A 17,775-nucleotide genomic window follows, 5' to 3' on the forward strand; every position below is an offset into this window, starting at 1 on the left:
TCGGTAGAATGTTAGAAAAGAAACCAATGCTCTGTCCCCCATCCTCCACGCATGTTAGCATCTTTGGGGATTTCCCTATCATCCTCGGTACACAATGGATGACAACCAACATAAGTGGTGATATCCTTTACTAAAGTAAGACACCCCTAGTACTTAAGAGTGACGTTCCCAAGTAATAAGAAGTCCTAGGATTACCACAATACCGTGAGTAATTCTAAACTCTCCCTCTTCCAAATGACACCTACAAGAATATAAAATAACTTATAAAAAAAAAAATTAATTCTCTTTTCATTCCTATATCAAATAAGGTGGTGAAGTCCTCCCAAACTTGATTCTCACTTATTTAAGTCACACAAATGTTCATTTGATTCATTTTTCACCATCATCTCACTAGTGGCATCATATCAAGGAGTTTATAGATTAATTTGTGGACAGAAAGCTTCCAAAGGAATGGAACAACTTTCTAACATATTTCAAGTACATTCAATTCCCAATAATCCACCAAATAAATTGTACAGAAAATTTTGATGTTCATCTTGTTATGTCTCTTCTAATTTTGATATTCAAGCACTTTTGTAGTTTTCATATATTTTATATTTGGAGCACTGTGTGTCAGATTGATTGACCGATGTGGATGTGATTGATTGACCTATGTGGATGTTGGGACAAGGTCAAAAAGAGCATACTCTAAAGTGAAAGTGCATGCCACAAACGCAAAACATGTTCCTATACAAAGTAATAATGTGAATGTACTCGTTGGAGAATCAAGCTAACTATGGGTCGTTGAACCATGTGTAAAAAGGAGTTGACAACATATCCTTAGGTTGCAGGGATTCACGAACAAGTTTGTTCTTAGAGGGGTGTAACTCAAATTGCTTCATTGTTGAGTTGAGTGAAGAAATTCCTAACGGAAAATGAGTAATCGGAGTTTTGACTAGATGCTTAAAAGTGTAACTCCCTATTGAAGTGTGAAATCCATGGAGTAGGTTATCATAAGTTGGGAAGGGTGTGAACATTAAATTAAAATAAGAGTCCTAAACTTATGGATATTGATTAAGTTGAGGTCCATCCCTCCATGTCGCAAGGAATTGAGAGACGATGACATAAGTTTGTGAGATCCATACACTACCTTATGATCTCGCTAGTAGGTCATGCTAAGAAGTAGATCACAACAACCTAGTGATAAGATCACAAGTGATACAAGTTCTTTTGGCTACCATTATCCAGCATCAACTATGCGATCTTTTGCTTAAGATGGAAATTATAAGTGAAGAGAGCTTCCTAAGTTCCCTCTTATTGTAAAGGAGAGTTTGAGAAGAATTCTTAGTAGGGGAAACTTTGAGGTGGCCAAATCTGTTGGATTCCAAAAAGCCCAAATTGTTAGGCTATGACTAACTGATATGAACAAGGGTAACCAGTGATGCAAATACCATAGTTACCAAATTCGATATGATATGGGGAAAAACAAAGGGAATGCATAAAAACTAGTATTGAATAATTCGAAACTATACATCTCATCAAACTAAAACGTTATATAACTTTTTCAAAATTCAGCTCTTAATGGGCTAATCCTAATTCCTTGCCTCATTCAAGGCCACCATAAAGGGATCAAAATCATGCCCACTTTCACCCCCCCGGGTAAATTCTGAAAAAGCCTTTTGAGAATCCTCTGTCCCTCCTTGAGGTGACTACAGCCAATGCAACCACTGCAAAATTGAGGAAACATTAATGTTTTCTACATCGTTGTTGGAGTCTCTTGTTAAAGGAAATAGAATCCTAGAACCAAAGTTTTAAGGTTCTGAAGAGAATGAAATAGTTTTATAGTAGATTACAAAAACCGATGAAAAGATTAAATTTTAAAAAATCAAAATTTAGAGATCAAAAATTTTGCACATGCCAGTAGTACATGAGAGGATAATGGTACTAGACCAAAAAAAAATGAAAGTAAAATGAAAAATTAAAAGAGGTAAAACCAAGACAAGGCAATCCCAAATAAAGTAGAGATATCCTACACAAGAAGAAAACCTTGAATAATCTCATCGGTTAGCTCAAGTGGTCATAAGCTAGATGTGAGATCTCTCCCCCAAAGTTGAAAATAACTACTCACGCTAATAAGTCACTAATGGAAAAATTACCATCTATATATTTAATCCTAACCTCTTGCTAACAATGTGAATGTTAAGTAGTACATACTTTTGCTGGAAAATGTAAACCTTTTAAATATTGTTGTTGTTATAGTTTCAACTTGCTGCTAGTCCTTTTTTCTTTAGGTGTAGTTCCATCCTTGCCAGGTCAGTGTTCTCAATGCTGAGAAACAAAATAATCATGTCCACAAAGGTTCTAACTTCTTACTAAAACTCATATTTGAAATAGAACAAAAAAGTGGCACCACAAGGTATTAGAGTGGAAGTGTGTCTGGACTTAAGATGATGTCAGTCAGAAAAGAAATCTTTCCTATCTATATCAAGTTTCCTACCAATATTATGGATTTTCCCACATTACAGTCACACAATTGGTTATTAGTGAATGCCAAGGGGCATCCTTCTTGTATCAACGTTGCTTCGAGACCTCTACTTGATGCATCACATTCCAAGACAAAATTCTCATTAAAGTTAAGCATGGATAATATTAGAGTGGTGCACACGGAATCCTTAACAGTAGCTGTTGGAAATAATACTGAGAGGGGGGGTGAATCAAGAAAAACAGAAAGTCACAAGAAAAACAGATAGTCACACCAAAGAACACCAGATGTAAGGTGGAAACCCAATGTGGGTGAAAACCACCTGTTGCAATATGTCTCTATCTTCTTTCAAATTAGAAACTCATTTTACAATGGATTTTGTACTGGTGCAGTCCTTTACCAGTACGCAGGCTGCAACCTGCAGAGAGCTACAACTCTCTCTCGTTTTCCAGTCTCTCCTGGAAGGGAGCTACAACCCCCTACTTCCACTTTTCATGAATTTTCAAACTGGATCCATAAACATCAAATGATCATCAAGTACATGTAATTTACACAGTCAACTGCAGTAACCAGATCAACAATAACAGAACTAAACCCAGAACACCTTATCAACAGAAAAATTCAGTCAACAGAAGATCTTAAGACAGATACGCAGTTTTTCTTTCACTGGACTGCGTCGCTACGCACTGCACCTTCTGCTCCCCTGCGTATACCCGCAGAGAGCCTTCTGCTTCACCGCGCACCCACGCACTGCTTCTTCAACTGCTCTGCGTACTGTTACTGTAGGTACGCACCCAGAAACACTATCGCGCCGCGTACTGCTACTGTAACCACGCACTCATAGATACTATCGCGCCGCGTGCTTTTACTGTGCGTACGCACCTGAACCTTCGTCGCTCTGCGTACCCACGCGGTTCCCTTTCTTCTGCTCTACGTACCCACGCAGTACTCCTTCTTCTGCGCTGCGTACCCACGCAGCCCTCCTGTTTTTGCTCTGCGTACCCTCGCACCTGAACCGTTAAACACCTGCGTACTTCTGATTAGGGCTGAATTAGTAGTCCACCAGTGTGCCACAAATAGTCAGATGCCCAGATCTGATCATGCGCTCGAGAGATCACCCTTCACAGATTCACTTTCAACTTTCCTTCCATATAGATCAAGCTTTAAAACAGTAACCCAATATTTCAGATCTTAAGATATTCAATTTGCAAAAGATACTTAGCCAAGTGATCTCCTTTGCCTTATATAGGCAACCTCCTCCTAAAATCATGGATCAATACCACGAGCCAAAACCATAATAACACAAATACCGTCGGCTAAATACCAAGGGTTAAACATAAGAAACCCCACGTGTGCGTTTCTCTGCCTTGAAGTGAGTGCACTGGGGGTACGCACCTCCTGAACGGCTGCCCTGCGTGTCTGTCCGTGGTCCCTTCACGGTGTACCTGCGGGTACGCATCTTCTGAACTGTTCTCCTGTGTACTTCTTGATTTTCAACATATTGAGAGCCTTGCTATGGGTGTTGCCATCAAGTACAACATCTGTAACATATAGCCATACCAGAAACATAATGCCAACAGTAGCAAATGCATGTGCTATTTCCTCACTCCAAACAAAGGCATCCTTTTTGAGGAAAGTTAATGGAGCTACAATTTTGCCATAATTTTCCATGAATTTCCTCTAGTAGCCTCTAAGTCCTAAGATTCCCCTCAAGCTCATCAATGTTTTTCGACAAGGCCATAGCTACCATTTTATTAGGATTAACTCATACTCACTTAATTTAAAATGTTGCCCAAATATTCAACCTCAAGAGCCCCAAAAACACATTTGAAACATTGCATGAATAATTGGTTGTCTCTCAAGAGTTGCAAGGACTTATTAACATGCTTTATGTGGGATTTCCATGCTTCATTGTAGATCAAGATATCATCAAAGAATACCAACAAAAACTTGTGTAGGAAGAGTTTGATAATCTTGTTCATGAGGCTCTAGAAGGTGGATAAAGAGTTACAAAGACTGAAAGGCATCGCTAGAAACTCATAATAATATTCATGTGTTCTGAAGGTTCTATTAGGGATGTTTATCTCTTTCATCCTGATCTGTGGTATCATGAATGTAGATCAAGCTTAGTGAAAAACTTTGGTCCATAAGTTCAACTAGGAGATCATCAATAATTGGGATCAGAAGTTTGACTTCTGATTCTCAACTTATTGGAACCCTAAAATTAGGATATATACGTTGTGGGGGGATCGGGGGCAGTGCCCCCGAAGATAAAAATAGATGTAAAATTGCCTTGTAAAATGTTGTAATTTCGTAGTCAATCTAGGCAGATCATTAGGTGGAGATCGGACGGTAGAAGTTATTTTTAATTTAGGGTTTTTTGCCCTAGAAGGAAACCCCTTGCTATATATGAGGGAATTGTATTGCGTCTTTGTAGATCTGTATTCTGAGTGAAGAAGAGAGAGGAGATTGAGAGCGAAGAGGGAATTATAGCAAATCTATTGTAAGTTGTATCTCTTCAGTTTGCTGGATAATATAAAAGGAAGGACTGGCTGTTTCTCCGTGGACGTAGCCCAAACTGGGTGAACCACGTATATCTATGTCTCTCTTGTTTTATGTGTTTTCTGTGTTTATATTTCTACAGTACTTTGTGTGTTCCATTACTCTGTAATATATAATTTTCTAACAACTGGTATCAGAGCCGAAGGTCTATTTGGCTGATAAACTCGCAAGAGAGAAGGGTTCCTGGTTCAAGTGGGAGCAATGGCGGAAGATGGTAGGTTTAGGGTCAAAACATTTAACGGCCAAAACTACCATCTGTGGAAGATGCAGATGGAAGATTATCTGTATCAGAGAAATCTGTACCAACCATTGTGCGGAAAGGTAAAGAAGCCGATGAGTATGACAGACACAGAAAGGGATATTCTCGACAGAAAGGCACTTGGAACAATACGGCTGTGCCTAGAAACATCGGTAGCATTTAATATTTCAAAGGAAACGCCAACAGAGCATTTAATGTCGACATTGACCAAACTATATGAAAAACCCTCGGCCTTAAATAAGCTATTTCTTATGAAGCGTTTATTTAATATCAAAATGTCAGAAGGTGGATCTGTTGCTGATCATTTAAATGAATTTAATACAGTTACCAGTCAGTGAAGTTCTGTAGGGGAAATTTTTTATGATGGAGTTAGGGCTCTCTTATTTTTGTGCTCATTGCCAGAAAGTTGGAATGGTTTAGTTATGGCCATTAGTAACACTGTCTTTGGATCTAGTACTTTAAAGTTTGATGATGTTGTCGGTACAATCCTTAGCAAGGAAATGCGATGGAAAAGCTCCGGTGAGACATCAGGTAATTCTTTGATTGCAAAGACTAGGGGAAGAAAAATGGAAAGAGGAAAGAGCCTTGGATATCGCAGTAAGTCAAGGAAAAGTAGATCCAAGTCCAGATCGGGAATAGTGTGCTAGAAATGTGGGAATAAGGGACACTTGAAGAAATACTGCAAGTCTCGGAAGGGAAGAGAAGGAGACGCGCAGCAAGAAAATAATCATGAAGCAAATGTAACAGGTGATGTGTTGCAAGATGCTTTGATTCTTTCCTTAGAAAATATTATTAATGCCTGGGTGGTAGATTCAAGGGCCTCATTCCATGCCACACATGATAGGAAACATTTTCATGATTATGTTCTAGGAGATTTTGGATAGGTTTGATTGGGTGATGATAAACCCTTTAAAATCATTGGAATGGGTATAGTTATCATAAAACAATAGAATGGAAATCAATGGCTATTGAAGGAGGTAAAGCATGTTCCAGATCTGAAGAAAAATCTTATTTCAACAGGGCAGTTGGGAGGTGAAGGACTGGCTGTTTCTCTGTGGACTTAGAACAAACTGGGTGAACCACATATATCTGTGTCTCTCTTGTTTTATGTGTTTTATATGTTTATATTTCTGCAATATCTTATGTGTTCCATTTCTCCATGATTGTCTTGTTCATTCTTTCTGACACACCATTTTCTTGTGGTGTTCCTGGAACTATCTTCTCTCTGCAAATTCCATTCTTTGAACAGCACCTATCAAAATCTTTGCTGCAATATTCACCTCCATTTTCTGATCTGAGACACTTCAACCTTTTTCCTGTCTCATTTTCAACCAAAGCTTTCCATTTCTTGAAAGTATCAAATGCATCAGATTTATTTCGAATACAATAAATCTAGGTTTTTCTGGTTGTATCATCAATAAAAGTAACATAATAACGAGATCCACCAAGAAATGATACCTGAGCAGGTCCCCATACATTTGTATGCACAACCTCTAATTCTTCACTCTTTTTTTCTTTCCCAACTTTGAGGAATCTGACTCTCTTCTCTTTTCCATAAACACAATTCTCATAGAATTTTAAATCAACATGCTTCAAACCTGGCAACAAATTTCTTGAGTGAAGAATCTGCATCCCCTTCTCACTCATGTGCCTGAGCCTATGATGCCAAAATTCTGTATCTTCTCCTGTAGAGGTTAAAGCATTAACAGGATTATAAATACCATTGCATAAATAAAATGTACCAACCTTTTCTCCTTTTGCTATTACCAAGGATCCTTTAGTGACCCTCTAGGCTTTATCTGTAAAAGTAGCCACACAGGCTTTCTCCATGGGGATTTGGAGGAAGAGATATATATGCATTAGCCACAAGGATATGAGGTAAAAGGGAAGGAGAAACTAGTGTGCAAGTTGAAGAAGAGCTTGTATGGCTTAAAACAGGCTCCAAGGCAGTGGTTTCTAAAATTTGACAGGTTTATGTCTGACAAAGGTTATACTAGATGTCACTTTGATCATTGTGTTTATCTCAAAAGGCAAAATGATGGCAGCTATATTATATTGTTATTGTATGTAGATGACATTGTTGTTGCAAGTTCTAACATGCAGGACATAAATGTGCTCAAAAGAAATTGGCGAACGCATTTGCAATGAAGGATTTGGGTGTTGCAAAACAAATACTTGGTATGAGAATAACTAGAGACATGAAGAATCACAAATTAACATTGTCTCAAAGTGAGTACATAGAAAAGGTGTTGAAATGGTTTAATATGAAGAATGCAAAACCAGTTAGTATACCTTTGGCTAGCCATTTCAAATTTAGTAAGGAGGAGTGTCCCAAGACTCAGGAAGAAATGGCTCATATGTCTAAAGTTCCATATGCATCAGCAGTTGGAAGCTTAATGTATGCAATGGTCTGCACAAGGCCTGATATTGCACAAGCAGTGGGAGTTGTAAGCAGGTACATGAACAATCCAGGAAAAGAACATTGGATGGCGGTGAAGTGGATTCTTAGGTATTTGAGAGGTACCACAAATCAAGCATTATGCTTTGGTGGTTCAAACATTGCTCTATAGGGATATGTTGATGCAGATATGGCAGGCGATAGAACAAGAGGAGCACAATAGGGTATGTGTTTACTGTAGGTGGAACAACTGTCAGTTGGGTCTCAAAATTGCAAAGTGTTGTTGCACTCTCAACAACAAAAGCAGAGTATGTTGCTGCTACAGAGTCTAGTAAAGAAATGATTTGGTTACAAAGGTTTCTGGATGAATAGGGTAAGAAGTAGGAGTTGGGCAGGTTATAAAGTGATAGCCAAAGTTCCATACATCTTGCAAAGAACTCTGCATTTCATTCCAAGACTAAACATATACAGCTCAAGTACCATTTCATACGGTCAGCGTTTGAAGATGGATAGTCGAATCTGGAAAAGATACACACTAGCTAGAATCATGCAGATATGTTAACAAAAGTTGTAACCGGGGAGAAACTGAGAATATTCTCAGTTTCAATTGGTTTTCATGTATGATGAAGAAGATGAGAAACATCCAGGTCCAAAGTGGAGTCATTGTTCAACAAATGAAGCAGTGGTGGAGTTGCTATAATCAGTCTCCAAGTGGGAGATTGTTGAGTGTGGAGCCTGATTATCTTCTGTATTCAAAGATATCATTGCATTGGACCCAATTCGTAATGGGGTGGCAACACCGCTCGCAAAATATTCGTTGCAGGGGGCGTCTGAGGGAGTCGGGGGCAGCGCCCCTGAAGCTAAAAATAGATGTAAAATTTCCTTGTAATGTGTTGTAATTTCGTAGTAAATATAGGTTGTTCATTAGGCAGAGATTTGATGGTAGAAGTTATGTTTAATTTAGGGTTTTTTTCCCTAGTAGGCAACCCCTCGCTATATATGAGGGAATTGTATTGCGCCTATGTAGATCTGTATTCGGAGTGAAGAAGAGAGAGGAGATTGAGAGCGAAGAGGGAATTATAGCGGATATGATGTAGGTTGTATCTCTTCAGTTTGATGGATAATATAAAAGGAAGGACTAGCTGTTTCTCCATGGACGTAGCCCAAACTATGTCTCTCTTGTTTTATGTGTTTTCTTTGTTTATATTTCTACAATATTTTATGTGTTCCATTGCTCTGTAATATATAATTTTCTAACATGAAAAGTTGAAGTTGAACACCTACACACAGTTCTAGAATCATTCCTCCAGTTCTCAGGCCAAACTTCTTTTAGTCTTTGACTCTGAGAAGGGTAAAATGCAATTGGCTTATCTGCAGGCTTAGGTTCCATAGCCTAGGACTGCTGCTCAATATCAAAAGAAGACCTCTTTTGAGTTCAATGTGAAGGATGTGCATCCAATTGATCAAATTGAGATGCACAAACAAATTGGGCAAATGATTGCTTGAACCTTGACAAACAATGCCATGAGTTTGTCAAAAATGCAGGTTACATTGGCCAACACTCAGTCACAGCTTAAGTTGGAGAAAGTCTCCTCATTAGCAAAGGATACCAAGATTCAATCCTTGGAGAATCTAGTGCTGAAGATGGGATATGATCCCTCAAATATAAATGCTACAAAAGAGATTATTAATAAAAAGAATGCTAAAATTGTAGCATCAAAGAAGGAGCTGAAATTGCTAGCTTCGGAGGACCCAATGGCCAAGGAAATTGAGGAGACATAAACTGAGAAGTCTGATATGATGAAGCTCATCATAGAACAAAATCTGCGGATCAAACAAGTGGAGGAGAAGATGGAGAAACTGGTAAAGGAAAAAGAGGAAGTTGTTAACAAGGCTCAAAATCCAATGGATATAGTCCCCCTTTACAATAATTCCCACCACCAAAGTTTCCACTTCAGCTACAACATCAACTACAGGTGCAGCAAAAGGAGCTGAAAAACTTGTTGAAGCTGTTCAGAACCTATCTATCCAGATAGGAGAAATTAATAAACTGAAGGATGAACTCAAGGAGTTAGGACTTATGAAGTCAATAGCAGATACTTGATATGCAGCTGAGTTGAACAAATTCAAAGATCAGATTGAAGTACTACAAAGGGAACTCAAGGAATCTTTCATTGGAAACAAATTGGGTTTAGCAAAGGAAATCCTATGGGAAGAAATTATAGAATCAATCAAGGATATTTGGCCCTTTATCAAGATAGTGTTTGATCAGAAATATCTCTTAGAGAAATCCCAAGAGGCAATTGAAACCATTACCAAACAGCTTGAGGATATCCTAGAAATTGCCTCTGATATAATCAAGTTCCTAAATTCCAAAGATAGATATGAGCTTGAGGAATTAGGCATAAGTGACAAAAAAATAACTATATTGGAGGTAAATAATATCATCACCAAGAAAAACCTCATCCTTCAGCTACAAGAAAAGTGTAGCAATGTCAATACCATAGTTCAGAGGTTTTTCAATAGGATAGAACCCTTGACCAGCAAGGGTTTACCCTCTATGCTTGTGATCAATGGCAAATTGAGGCTTATGTTCAAAAGTTGACAGAGGTGGGAAAACATGCAGCTTCAGTTTCAAACATCAGAGGTTCACCAACACCAACACTAGTAGTAAATACACTAAGGGATACTTTCTTTATTTTGAATGAAATCAGACACATATTTTTAGTCAAACCCACTTTTACTAAATATATAGAGATGGATGAAATATATAGAAGAGTAATTCATATATCTATCCCAGAAAAGAAACGCTGGGAAGAGTTGACAGATTTACTTGACTGAAGGGTGATTTACTTGGGAGGAACAGTCAGCTAGCTTCAACATTTTTTAACTTTTCTAGCGACAGTCATCAACACCTCAGCACCAAAATAGTGCCAGATCAACTAACAATTTTTATTTTGATTTTGTAATAATCTGTTTTTTTTTAAATAGTTTAGGATATTTTCTCAGTTCTACTGTTGTATAAATAACTCTCTTCACGAGTTATCAAGGGTTGCACCCTTGAAGAATCATTTTTAAGCATCAAATGTACTTGACTTTTCTCTATCATTAATATAAAAGAAAAAGATTCTGAATTCTTATTTACACAGTTTTGTGTTTCCTGTAAGTTTTTCCAGTATTATTCATTATGTTTTTCTTTATATTCTTATGTCTTACAGACATACCTAGGTAGGAATAATTGGGTTTCAATATATTCCCATAAGCTTCTGAAGTGATAATCTTTAAAGAGAATGAATTAATGAACTGTTTGTTTAATTAATTCCCTCTAAATCAATAAATCATCAGCATCTCTTGTAAGCTTAAGCATATTCTTTTAAACCTTCAGAACATAGTTTAAAGGTTTTCATACTTATGATTATTTAATTTTCAATCTGAAGATTGTGATAATCATATCATTTCTCTGTTTCTACTCACAACCATACAAGCTTTATCACTATGTGAATTTTAATAGCATCCCTCTGTTTTAATATTAATATTATTCAAAAGGTTAGGCATTACAGTGTTACATTTGTTTCATACATTGGTCCTCCAAATTAAAACAAAACACCCAAAACAATTATCTTAGATGCTCTGGCATGATAGCTTACCATTATCATCTTAGAGATACAACACCTCCAACAATTTTTGAATGATCTTTTTTATTTCATTCTTTGTGCAAAAGGGTATCAATAAGCATTTGGTGGTTCACTTTTAAGAATCAAGGGAATGTCATGATCATGCTCTCCTAGAGAAGGGGATATATCTTTGGTGTCTCAAAGATTTGATGATTTTTTTTCAAGGACCAACTGAAAATCTAGATGGATTTCTGGTGTCAAATTATCCATAACCTGCATGGCATTAAATTGGTCAATAATGCGAATGTGGCCTTCCTTAATAACTTCTTCATACGATCCTTAATCCCCTTGGCTGATCTAGATTTGCAATCTCCTCTTCTACACTTCCTCGAACCCGACACATTAGAGTATCACACTCCTCAGTGAGATGCCTCTCTCAATCTTGTAATGTAGATTGACAAGGGAAAAAGAGGCGAAAGGTGGAAATGTCAAACATGTTTATGAGGGCCAAAGATACATGAGGTGGTCATGCTAAACAAGTGAGGAAAGGAAAAAGAGGTGAGAGGTGGAAACATTGAACACGTTAGTGAAAGAAAAGCAAGAGGAAAGGTGAGAGGAGATGGAAAGGTGCTGATGACAACAAGATTGGGGAAACATTCCATCAGTCATGATTTAATGGATGTGCTAACTAGAATTAGTTACCTCAAGTCAGGGCCTAACTTGAGGGGTGAAACATTTAACGATGGATTTAAACCTTGGTAAGGTGTATTTAACACACCTGCTTTACCAACCAAGACCCCATTGATAACACAAAACAATATTAAAAAATCTTAAAGTATTTTTTACTCCCCTCCATTCTGGAAGATCCACGTGTTGCTGGCCTTTTCCAGCTGACATTTACTTGTTTTGACTTTATCATGGTTTTGGTGCTAATCCCACTGTTTTTGAAGTACAGTTTTAGAATATTGTTGTGTGGGCTAGGGAATCAATGACATTATGTGGAATTGGATGTGGAAAGCAATTATTGACATCACACTGCTCGTCTTTTGTCTCAACATTTCTATCACTAGGCGATGTTGAAATATTTCTTCTTCCTTTTAACTCTTTGAGTCCATTGGTGTCATATGTCACCATAATATGAGGAATAAAAGAAATTATTTCTTTGTTGGGTACTGTTGATGAAAACATTGGACATTCGCTTTGCTGGGCACTAGACTCTGTTGTATGGTGTGCTGAAATTTTTATATATTGCATTGTCAATAGCATTTTGGTAAGTTTTTAAAACTTTATAAGCTTTGAATAGTATAGAACTAAATTATATCTCTAACCTTTGGCTTGAGATATCTTGGAACTCTGAACGATTGATTGGATCCTTTACTCTTGAAGATTGATTGGACCCTTTACAAGGTACCATGCAACCTTGAAACGTGTGAAATATGGGTAATTACTTTCTCCAAAGTCCAAACGAAAAGTTTGACTGGATGAGAAAGCCAACAACCATGGAAAACAGACTTCTAAAGTGCAATGCATAATAAAGAGAGAGGAGATAGGAGATTTTACAGTCGTAGAAGTAATTCCAAGATGCCACAAGAGAGCCATATCTAAAACAAGTAATCGTGTACATTGTAGAGCACCACCACTTTCCATTGCTGCTGAAATACAAGCTATGATCGCAAAATACAAATAGTTTTGATTCTGACAAGCATCACTGATTCTTCAGTTTTTGGCACTTATAGAACTTTAGGTATCTGTTTCCAATGTCTCTGTATGTCACCTAATCAAAGTCTCCTCATTTTCCCTTTCTAAAATTTAAAGTTGACTTGAATTTTTATCTTTTGTTTCCTACTAAAGTCATTTTTCTTTTTCTTAATTTAACCTTCAGCTACTAAAAACACAAAGACACATATCAACTCTTAGCATCAAACTTGGGTTTTCCATTAGTTAGTAATTTCTCCGATACCACTGTTATTTTTTACAAGTATGCTAACATTTAACATAAGCATGAGAGTGGACAGAATAACAAACATTTTTGAATGCCACAGAAAATTTACCTCAGAGGGCTAGCCCAAGGTAGGCTGTTCACAAGCATAAAGACACATACCAGTCTCTCACTTTACCATCTCTCATATACATCACTTATAACATAATAGAACTTCTATGATGGTTTAACCATCTAGCCCTCATATTAGCACTTATTTTTAATAATAATATCACTAATAAGAACATTAATGTTCACATTTATTTGGGTGTTGATGCCTCTTCCTGTCCCTTCACCTTGGGAGTCTGCCTTCTTGGAATTTATCAGATGCTTTACAACACCAACCTGATTGCATTTATTTTAGTAGTTTGCAGATCTTCTAAATTGGCAATATTCAGTTCTTGGAACAAGGCCATTGTAATACCCAAGCTAACAAAATTATTCTTTTCAACATATCTGGGTACATTTTAGTTTTTGTTATATGAATTATCTCATCACGATTCTAATACGAAGTTTCTTGTTTTCTGAAGCAATGTCTCTCCCTCAGTGAATCTTCTGAATCTAGCCAATTTCTTCCACCTCATTCATTTCATGAAGGAAACGGAGATGTAAAATTCCTTGAGATCCTGGAATATTGTGTATAAACAGTCTAATGTATCTAATATTTGAACTGTGGTTTGTATACTAGCATCACAAGTCATATTAGTTTAATAAATAAGACCAATTGGTTTGACTCCTTTCAAATTTTGTTAGCATTTTATGGTTTCTCTTGCAAAGTCTAAATGTAATGGTTTGGTTGGGTTTAATACTTGATTTGATTCTCTGTGAAAATTTTGACTTAGGACTCATCTATTCAGGTTCAAATTATGTTATATTGGTAACTTTGAAACTGAGAAATTTTCCGTTTAAAGCTATTGCCCTCTTTTGTCAAGAAGAGATGTTGATACCCCATGGATTTTCAATCAAACTGTTTCTTATCTCATGGAAGTTTACGTGTAGTATGCTTTAGTATTCATGGTCATTAATATTTATGCATCCTTTCAAAGCTGCATACATTCATGAGAAAGTATTTTTTCTTGTTGGTTCATCTCTCTCTGATTTATTAAATAACCAAGCATGCAATGTAAACGTATCCAAGTGTTTTTGTATGTGTTATGCCCCACTCTTTACCTTGATGAATGGTAGAGACAAGCGAGCTTGATTCCTCACATTAGGTTTGGTTCCTCACATTGGGCTTGGTTCCTCATAGTGATTGAAGGCAGAGGATCATTCCCATACCATTATGGTTAACAAAAATGAAAAAAGAATAACACCACAAGTTGTTAAGACCTTCTTATGTGTTCTCCCTATTGAAAATAATACTGAGAGGGAGGTGAATCAGTACTATCTGATCAATAATTTTTCTTTTATCAAATAGATACGCTATTTCTGTAAAGTGAACTAGTGTGCACACGCAACTATGATTAGAGAAACCAACATGCACCCAGAAAACTTGTGATTTAGAGGATTTATCATGTATTTATCTTTAACCAGTGCATCAGTAACTTATTAAACAGAGCAGTAAAAACATAACAAACCATCACACATGAACACCAAGATTTAAGGTGGAAATCCAATGTTGGTGAAAACCACCTGTTATTGTCATCTCTGTCTTCTTTTAATAATAAGAAAATTTGTTTACAATCCTATACTAGTGCAGACTCATACTAGTACGTGGGCACCCACCTGCAGAAGGCTACAACCTTCTCTCATTTTCAAGCTTCTACTGGAAGGGAGCTGCAACCACCTAGCTCTTGTACTAACCAATGTGATTACTAGTACGTAGGCGTCAGCCTATAGAAGGCTACGAACTTCTCTCTTCCTCCAGGGACCACGTTTCATAAATTATCAGACTAGATGCTCGTGGTACACATCAATACACATGAAGGCCTCATTTCATCAAATTTTCATACTGGACCCTTCAAGAACTTTGAAACTCAAACTGCATCAACCAACAATCAGTTAATCTGAACAATCAGATCACTGTCACCAGAACACTGTGCTGAACCTAGAAACCCACATCATCATTCAGAACCATCTGCAACCTGAAAAATCATGCATTAGAATTTATACGCTACTTTACTGAACCCAACCTGTGTGTATACGCTACTTCCTCTAATCAAACCTTCGTATACCTTCAAGACTATTGAAACATAAAATTTCTTAATCAAGTATGCAGCAACTAGCAGTATGCTGACCATCTTCTGCCTACTTACAGATCTTTACATAGGCAGTAGCAAAGATCACCCTTCTCACTTATTCAGTCAATCAATCAGATACCAAACTCCTTATGCATTCAGTTTTACATTCAGATCTAAGAAGACATCATTGACAGAAAACAGTAAAACAAAAAAATTGATCAGATAGATCAGTCATATCTGAAGAAGAGGCTTTTCTTTTGTATACGTTATTTTGAAGAGTAGAACCTACGTGTACACGCGCTTTTGTAGAGATGAACCATCGTACAGATCTGCAAATATTAACTCATAACCTTGCTGCACTTCCAGACTTCAGACAAACCCAGATCACGACATTTAAAGAATAAAACAGGTGTACATAATCAGATCTAGCCCAACCAATATCAGATCATTCAATAATAAGTCATTTCAGGTCTCATGATCCCAATACAACATTGAATTCAAGGTGCAGAAAGTATTTCAGATCAAATCACAAACATAGCCCCTGCAACATAAAATATACTTCAGATAAAAGTATTCCTTAGAAACCCATACACTTGCACTTGGCCTTATGATCTTCTCCTTCTTATATAGCTTCAGGCCCTTTGTCAATACCTTGGACCAAAACCATTTAGGACTAATAGCTTGGACCAAATACCTAGGGCCAATACCTCAGACCAAATATACCTTGGACCCAAAATACCTTGGACCAAACCTTCATTTTCCAACATGTACGCTCTTTTCCTCCTGTGGGAGTGTGTGTATACATATACACTCTTTGTGTTCTGTGGACCAGCGTGTATATGTTGTTTTGACTAAGTGGACTTGCGTATACTTCTTAAACTGCTTTTCATCAGCCTTTTCCTTTACCTTCTTTATTCTGATTAGTAGACCTTAGTTCCATCTTCCTGTTCTTCTGTACCACTGCCCTGTAACCTCTAAATATACCTTTTGTGCTGTGACTTTCCTTTTACCAAAATTGAATTAACCTAAGAGAGAGTTGCCATCAAGGACAACACTTGTATCATACTTCCAACAATCTTCCCCTTTGGACTTGATGGCAGCCATGAAGGTGTTGATTACTGCAAGTTGTAGAAACTATTAGAGATAACATGCAACACCAAAATACTCTCCCCCTTTGACATCAAGGCCAAAGGGTGGACCAAGCAACTTTACTCCTTTAATATACATTATGCTTTCCATGCTCCCCCTAAGTACATGCCGAGTCTGCAAAGATATCATTCAAAGGAATAACATGAATCTATAACTCAACTGAGTATGACCTCCTTATGAACAATGACTCATACATACATCAATCACCCAACCAAGTAGGGATATACCAAATGTTTATACATGACAGAAATACAACAAATATTACATCATCCATCCCATGCAAAGTGGGGGTACAAATTACATCATTTATCCAATAGGACTCATTCAAATATATAAGAAGTCATATCACACCCTAGACCTTTACATGATTTAAACAAAAAATGATATAAATATCTGAAGCCATAGCTGGACTCAGCAACCATAATGCCAACAATGCAGAATGTGTGTGAAGGCTAATGCTCCCCCTAAACTTGTGCTACCTGGGCATTGTCAACAAGTCATTCATCAAGGCATTTTTGTCAATCAGATAAAAATCAATGAGCAAACCATATCGTCAGACTGTAATCATAAACATCAAACAGAGCACCCATATCAGAGTTTGACCCACTGTTTTTCTATCAAAAAAACATATACGCTCCTTTAGCCACAGAAACCTGCGTATAATAACCTTCCTTTGAAAAACTGGATTTAACAACAGGATGATGCAACAACTACTCCCAACTTTTGTCTGAGATATTCAAATGTTTCTCTAGGCAGTGGTTTAGTGAATATATTAGCAACCTGTTCTTTGGAGGGAACATACTCCAATTTGACCTTTTGTTCAAGCACTTGTTCTCGTATAAAATGGTACTTGATGGGTATGTGCTTGATCTTGGAGTGGATGACTAGATTTTTTGAAATACTGATGCCACTTGTATTATCACATAGAATGGAGATGGGTGGGGTACGTGTGATCGGAATTTCTTTCAATGTTTGCATCATCCAAAGTAGTTTTGTGCAGCAAGATGCAACAACCACATATTTTGCTTCAGTTGTAAATAAGGCAATCAAACTTTGTTTCTTGCTGAACCATGACACGAACCGAGAACCCATGTAGAATGCACCTCCAGTAGTGCTCTTTCGATCATCAACACTTCTTGCCCAATTTTCATCTGTATAGGCATGAAGAGTTAGG

At 37.2% G+C, this 17,775-nt stretch overlaps 1 pseudogene; it reads right to left on the bottom strand.

Moving 5' to 3' along the window:
* Window positions 1-214: 214 nt before the first annotated feature.
* LOC149231796 (delta-aminolevulinic acid dehydratase, chloroplastic-like) overlaps window positions 215-17,775 on the bottom strand; it is a 28,921-nt pseudogene continuing 11,360 nt past the window's right edge.

This window comes from Pinus tabuliformis, chromosome J (genome assembly GCF_031772625.1).
Source record: "Pinus tabuliformis cultivar Carrire ecotype Pingquan chromosome J, CPIR1, whole genome shotgun sequence".
NCBI lineage: Eukaryota > Viridiplantae > Streptophyta > Pinopsida > Pinales > Pinaceae > Pinus > Pinus tabuliformis.